The 6,592-nt window shown below is 40.0% G+C and overlaps 1 pseudogene; it reads left to right on the forward strand.

The window, feature by feature from the left end:
- The first annotated feature begins 835 nt into the window (after positions 1–835).
- LOC121471539 lies at positions 836–3,425 on the forward strand (annotated as a pseudogene).
- The last annotated feature ends 3,167 nt before the right edge of the window (positions 3,426–6,592 follow it).

Raw genomic sequence — 6,592 nt, forward strand, 5'->3', positions numbered from 1 at the left:
CTCCATGTACTCATTTAAATTTATGTTCTGGTATGCTTATGATCTGTTCTTATTCCAGCCTGCAGATATAAACCATGATTCTTAAAGTAATAATAGTTAGAAACTGGCCTCGAGTTATAATAAAATAGAAACTGCAAAACTCTATGCCCTTGATCTTTAGGAAAAGTTAAAAAGCTTTGAGAATAAATCTGAATGCCAGTATCAAAGGGATGTCATTTTGATAAAAAAAAAAAAAAAAATTACACCAGTGTGCTTAATCTAGTATTAAGGTAATACTGATTTCCTCTTTAAATATAATGTTCCTAATTATCAGTAATTGAAACTAATTTTGGTACACAGATCTTATTAAATAAGACAAATGCTGCATGAGAAATGGCATGACCTTTCCATTATTACTTTGTCAAGACATATCTCTAGGGATATTTATTCATTTCCAAAGTTGTCTATGTCTTCAGAGCTCAATAAGGTATAGCTTGTTCTTGGTGTGACTCCAAACTTATACATTCAAAAGGAGGACTTAGAATTTACCACAGACAGCAAGACATTGCAGTGTGACTTAAATATCAAAACAGAACTTTTATTGTCAAAAGTCAAATCATCTACATTTGAGTATAAAGTTCTAAAGACTTTGATGGAGCTGTCTGGGTCTGAGGACCCAGAGGGGAGTTCCACAGGACCAGCCAAGAGGGTCCTTTGGCTTTGAGCAGCATAGAAATCAAACATAAGCTGAGAGAGAGTGAGAGCAGGATTTATTAAAGACATACAGAGCTTTTTTGCAACGGGCTTGCTACCAGAACACAGGTGTCCTGAAAATCACCACTAAACCTAAACCAAAATGGGAAAGGAAAAGACTCACAGCAACATTGTCGTCATTGGACACGTAGACTCAGGCAAGTCTACCACTACTGGCCATCTGATCTACAAATGTGGTGGGATCAACAAAAGAACTATCGAAAAATTTGAGAAGGAGGCTGCTGATATGGGAAAAGTCTCCTTCAAGTATGCCTGGGTCTTGGATAAACTGAAAGCTGAACGTGAACTTGGTGTCACCATTGATATCTCCCTGTGGAAATTCGAGATCAGCAAGGATGTGACCATCATTGATGCCCCAGGATACAGAGACTTTATCAAAAACATGATTACAGGCACATCTCAGGCTGACTGTGCTGTCCTGATTGCTGCTGCTGGTGTTGGTGAATTTGAAGTAGGTATCTCCAAGAATGGGCAGACCCATGAGCATGCCCTTCTGGCTTACACACTGGGTGTAAAACAACTAATTGTTGATGTTAACAAAATGGATTCCACTGAGCCACCCTACACCCAGAAGAGATACGAAGACATCATTAAGGAAGTCAGCACCTACATTAAGAAAATTGGCTACCACCCCGACACAGTAGCATTTGTGCCAATTTCTGGTTGGAATGATGACAATATGCTGGAGCCAAGTGCTAACATGCCTTGGTTCAAGGGACGGAAAGTCACTCGTAAAGATGGGAATGCCAGCGGAACCACACTGCTTGAAGCCCTGGATTGCAGTCTGCCACCAACGTGTCCAACTGATAAGCCCTTGCATCTGCCTCTCCAGGACTTCTACAAAACTGGTGGTATTGGTACTGTCCCAGTGGGTCGAGTGGAGACTGGTGTTCTTCAGCCTGGCATGGTGGTCACCTTTCCTCCAATGTTACAACTGAAGTCAAGTCTGCTGAAATGCACCATGAAGCTTTGAGTGAGGCTCTTCCTGGGAACAATGTGGGCTTCAATGTCAAGAACGTATCTGTCAAAGATGTTCATTGTGGCAATGTGGCTGGTGACAGCAAAAATGGCCCACCAATAGAAGCAGCTGGTTTCATGGCCCAGGTGATTACCCTGAACCTCCAGGCCAAATCGGTGCTGGATATGCACCTGTGCTGGATTGTCACACAGCTCACATTGCTTGCAAGTTTGCTGAGCTGAAGGAGACGATAGATCGTCATTCTGGAAAAAAGCTGGAAGATGGTCCCAAGTTCTTGAAATCTGGGGATGCTGCCATTGTTGATATGGTTCCTGGCAAACCTATGTGTGTTGAGAGCTTCTCTGACTATCCTCCTCTGGGCCGTTGTGCTATTCGTGACATGAGACAGACGGTTGCTGTGGGTGTCATCAAAGCAGTGGACAAGAAGGCAGCTGGAGCTGGCAAAGTCACCAAGTCTGCCCAGAAAGCTCAGAAGGCTAAATTAATATTATCCCCAATACCTGCCACCCCAGTCTTAATCAGTGGTGGAAGAACAGTCTCAGAACTGTTTTTGTCAATTGGCCATTTAAGTTTAATAGTAAAAGATTGGTTAATGGTAACAATGCATTGTAAAACCTTCAGAAGGAAAGGAGAATGTTTTGTGGACCATTTGATTTTTTGTGCATGTGTGGCAGTTTTAAGTTATTAGTTTTTAAAATCAGTACTTTTTAATGAAAATAACTTGGCCAAAAATCTGTCACAGAGTTTTGAGACCCATTAAAACAAAAGTTTAGTGGGGGGAAAAAAAAATACAGAGAGCCTATAGGTGCGGACAGAGCATCCAAGAGTCTCAGAAAGTAAAAGAGGGTGAGTGTCATGTTTGCTTGGGGCCTGGATTTTTTTTTTTTTTTTTAAGATTTTATTTATTTACGAGAGAGAGAGAGAGAGAGAGAGAGAGAGAGAGAGAGAGAGGTGCAGAGACACAGGCAGAGGGAGAAGCAGGCTCCATGCAGGGAGCCCGATGTGGGATTCAACCCCGGGTCTCCAGGATCAGGCCCTGGGCCAAAGGCAGCACTAAACTCCTGAGCCCTCCCGGGCTGCCCAGGGCCTGGAATTTTTATTGAGGATGGAGATCTGGTGGTTAAGTCTTTTTAGTAATCTGGAAACAAAGACAAGGGTTTAGAAGTTCTCCATAAATCACTTATGCCCTAAAGCCAGGGGTCTTGATGAGTCTTCGAAAACCTTTACAACACCCATCCAGTCACTCCTTAGATGTTATCTATTGTGCTGGGAGACTCCAAAGAAATTATTAATTCCTTGACCTTTACAAAGGGGACATACATTATCTGTTTTTTAAGATCTCTGTGTGTAAGGCAGGGGATACATATCCTAGCAAGAACAGAAGCAGGAAAAGGAGCAAAATAAAACAAAAACAAAGCTTTTTTTCATGGGGACCCTTCAGTTTTCCTGTCACAACCTGAAGAATTATGTTTATGTGCATTGATAATTTGGGATTTTAGTCTACTAAATATTCTCAGAATGTTTCTATTTTTCAGAGCTCATTGATATGGCCCCTAGTAGAATATTCACATTGAATCAGTACTGGATAATTTCCCACAGCATGGAGAATGGAAAAGTGTGTTTGAAATTCATCATTGTCTTCCTAGAAGCTGTTGGGGCTTTTAGGCAACAGGCTTCAGCAATGGAAACTTAAGCAAAGCAGAAGAGCCCCACAGTGACCACTGAGCTGAATGCAAACAGACTCATTAAGTGGCCCAATTTGAAATAGCCATAGGCCCTAACTGATCAATGACAACCAAGCACAGTTCCTAAAATTACAGAAAAGGGAAAACTGCCATACATCCCCATACTCCCTCCTCACTCTGCCATCTGACACCTTTCACCACTGCCCTCACCACCACCTCATCACAGTCTCTCATTTGCTATCTTTTCCAAGGATAGTTGGAAGGAAGGGAGGTAGGGACAAGGGGCCTCTGACCTAAGAGGAAGAAAGTCTTAAGAGGATTTTACATCACCCTAGAAGGAGACCTTCACCCTTTCCCGTGTGACCAAAACCTGATCAGGTGGCAGGTGTAGGGAGGGTTAATCAGATTAAAACAGCTCACCAACGAGCCCATAAAACCTCCTAGATTTAGAACTCCTGTGGCAACCATTTCAGGTCCCCTTCCTCCTTGGGAGCTTTGTACTATCACTTTACTATCGCTCAGGAAACCTAGCTTTGCTGCCCACCACTCTGTCTGGTCCTACCTCTTCATTGTTTGAAACGACGTGACCAAGAACCATGGGCACCGACAGAGAAAAAAATCCTGTAACATTCTCTGCTGCTTCCTTGCAGTGTATTTAATAAATTCTCCCTCCTTTGTTCTTGGATGAATTCTTTCACACTCATGCTGCTGGTTCCCACCCAATTGGATTGCCCCACATTTAGAGCTCACCCCGTCCAATCCTAGCACCCCACAGGAGCAATTACTTAATTTTTTGCCCCTTGGTTAAATCTCAGATCTATAGAAGTAGCTAGCTTCTTCAGTATAATATAATCCTTTCTACCTTCTTGTCTTTAAGTCATTATAACCTAATTTGTGATGATAATTAAATTTTAAAAAACTATGTGTAAAATAGAGTGAATTACTTAATCAGAAATTGTTTGAATTTAAATGATTTGAGTTACATTTTTTTATTTAATAACATGAATGAATGTTAGTGTTCTTATCCAGTACTAGCTATCAACTCAAGTGAATCTTCTAGAAATTATGGAACAATGTTTTTAAATGGGAGGAAAGAGGGCTGAGAAGAATGAAGTCAATTTTATCATCCTGTGTTTATTTGTAAATCCTGCTTCACTGACATTTTTTTTGTTGTTTTTGGTTTTGGTTTTGGTTTTTTTCACTGACATTTTTTGACATGAATAGAAAAGCAAGCAAAATTAGCAAATCAGGGACCCCTGGGTAGCTCAGAGGTTGAGCATATGCCTTTGGTTCAGGGCATAATCCTGGGGTTCTGGGATCGAGTCCCACACCAGGCTTCCTGCATGGAGCCTGCTTCTCCCTCTGCCTATGTCTCTGCCTCTTTTTGTGTCTCAAATAAATAAATTAATTAATTATTAAAAAATAGAAAAAACAAAGAAACATCCAGTGCCTACTACCTTATAAAAGACTTTCAAATCAATATGCCATATATAAAAACAGTCTTCACTGAATAAATTCAAGGAAAAGATATAGGTTTCATCGTCTTTTCTTGATCTCTCATCTCCATCACAGGAACACTGTTTGATAGTTATTATCCCTTTCTGCCTGAGGCCACCATCCAGACCCATCCCTAGAGGGGTTATTACCATTAATATTAACGTATTACCATTTAAATGGGGGCAGAGTAACAATGGTATGTGTAGTATGATGACATGAAGATAAAAAGCATTTTGGTTACTTATGGAAATACACAAGTAAAGGTCTATAAGAACACATATCACTTAGAGCATATTTCTGGGAAAAGAGTGAAATTTAATTGGATGAAATGAAATTTCTATTTTTGTTGTTGTTTTAAATATTTATGTTCTAAATTAAATAATAATAATAAAAACAATGTGTTACCAGCTGGACTCCAAGACCCGACCTTCACTGCCTTACTGTTCACCAAACTGTGTCCCACATTTTTCCTTATGCCCTTCTTTCCAATTTATCTCTTAACTCAGGCAAAAGACCCCATTGTCATAAAGTCCCAGTGATGGAGGCCAAAGCTACCCCTCAAGCAATAATGGCTGCCTGGAGGAAGAGCCCTAGTGGCCCAAACCACTCAAACCAATTTAAGCTAAACCCTGGACTCACACCTGTGTAGATAGACCTCAGAGTGACCTCTGTATTGACTGACAATTACTTTTACTTCATTATAATATTAAAATATCCATCCAAGGAGGAGCACAATACTCATTTACATAACATACCATGTATGTATAGGCATGTTTCCTTAAGGCCAGTGTGAAACCTTACATCTACTTCTACATATGATGACAAGGCTCCCTTATCCTAATATTCATCCTAACCCTGGATAAAAGAAATCTATTCATCCTTGCTTGGAGAGGATAGCTTTGGAAATTATTTCTCATTTGCTGCGAATAAGTCTGCTCTGTGTGACAGTTCCACCTGGTGTAGTTTCTATCTGTGACTAAGGTGCAAATTCCTGTTAGCTCAATTACAGAAGTGCATATAGCCTTCAATTCAAAGTATATAAAACAGGGGCCCTGAAGTGCTCAGTCTGTTAAACATCTGCCTTCGGCTCAGGTTCTGATTCCAGGGTCCTGGGATGAAGCCCCACATCAGGCTCCCTGCTCTACCTGGAGTCTGCTTTTCCCTCAGCACTCCACTTATTCTCTTTCTCAAATAAATAAATAAAATATTAAAGTATATAAAACAAATGCTACGTAAAACTGAGTCACTTAAAAATAAGGTCAATTAAAAAATCGATTATAAAATTAGGTGTAAGCATCAGAAACATTGAAAATACACTGTGGCTATTTGCATGTGCTACTTCAACTGTGCTCTCTGCAACAGCCAAAGTATTGTTATATAGCATTTTGGATCTCTTATCTCTCAGATATAAGTGTAGGTAATATTTCTAAACAAATCAAATTCAGCGCTAACAAACTGCATGTTTCAGGCTTCACAAATTATTTAATCTCAAAGAGCAAAACCAAGATGAGCAGAACTTGAAAAAAAAAAAAAGACAGAATACTGATATAAAGGCTGCATAGGTGGAAAAATTAAAAATAAAAATGACCTGAATCTATTTTGTAGAATCCATTTTTTCTGGGCTTCTAGCCAAAAGAAAATACTTTTTACTACTGGGAGTATTAAATTTCTCAGAAAA

Source organism: Vulpes lagopus, chromosome 11, assembly GCF_018345385.1.
Source record: "Vulpes lagopus strain Blue_001 chromosome 11, ASM1834538v1, whole genome shotgun sequence".
NCBI lineage: Eukaryota > Metazoa > Chordata > Mammalia > Carnivora > Canidae > Vulpes > Vulpes lagopus.